Below are 714 nucleotides of genomic sequence, written 5' to 3'. Positions count from 1 at the left end.
CGTCACTCGCGTCACGTGACCGTGTCTGGCCCGCTTCACTTTGCGGAGGAATGAAAAGGAAGAGTGTGTGCGTGTTCTGCTTGCGTGTGCAAAGCCCTAGTCAGATAGTGGCCCGAGAGTGTACTCCATGCCTAGTTATTTGAAAAAAACACACAGTTCGACTGCTTGCTAGCGTATCTGCCATTGTTTTGCCTAAGCAGGAGAACAATTATGCATTACATTTCAAATAGAGAAATTGCTGCTCATCGCTAAAGTTAGTTCGCAATAGGCCGTTTTTGCAGGACTAGGTCTTCAGTACACTGTAATTGCGAAATTAGAGGAAGTGCTATAAATGCCTTTTTCAGGTGACACAGCCCTGAACTCTTAAAAACTTCGGATTTGCTATTGCTAATTTGCTCTTCCTCAGTCTTAAAACGTGAACTTCAAATTTCACAGTTAGAAGATAAAAGAATTTACAGATAATAATCTAAGGTTAAGGGCCCTGTCACTTGCTCCCAGAGACTTAATAAATTACTTTGCTCCACGTGGTAATTCCCGTATTTCTTGATCCCGGGAATGTTGCTCCGACAAAGACTGAGCGCGCACGGAAGTACACATGTACGTACAATTTTCAAACGTTCATTTTTAGTTTGTATTTGGCTGTTGAACTGGCAGATTTTGCCAACATCTCAGATATTTCTTCCCCCTACCCCACTAATAGATATTGTTAAATTA

The sequence above is a fragment of the Octodon degus genome, unplaced genomic scaffold, assembly GCF_000260255.1.
Source record: "Octodon degus isolate 3935 unplaced genomic scaffold, OctDeg1.0 scaffold00142, whole genome shotgun sequence".
NCBI classification, from domain to species: Eukaryota; Metazoa; Chordata; class Mammalia; order Rodentia; family Octodontidae; genus Octodon; species Octodon degus.
This window is presented reverse-complemented; position numbering follows the sequence as displayed.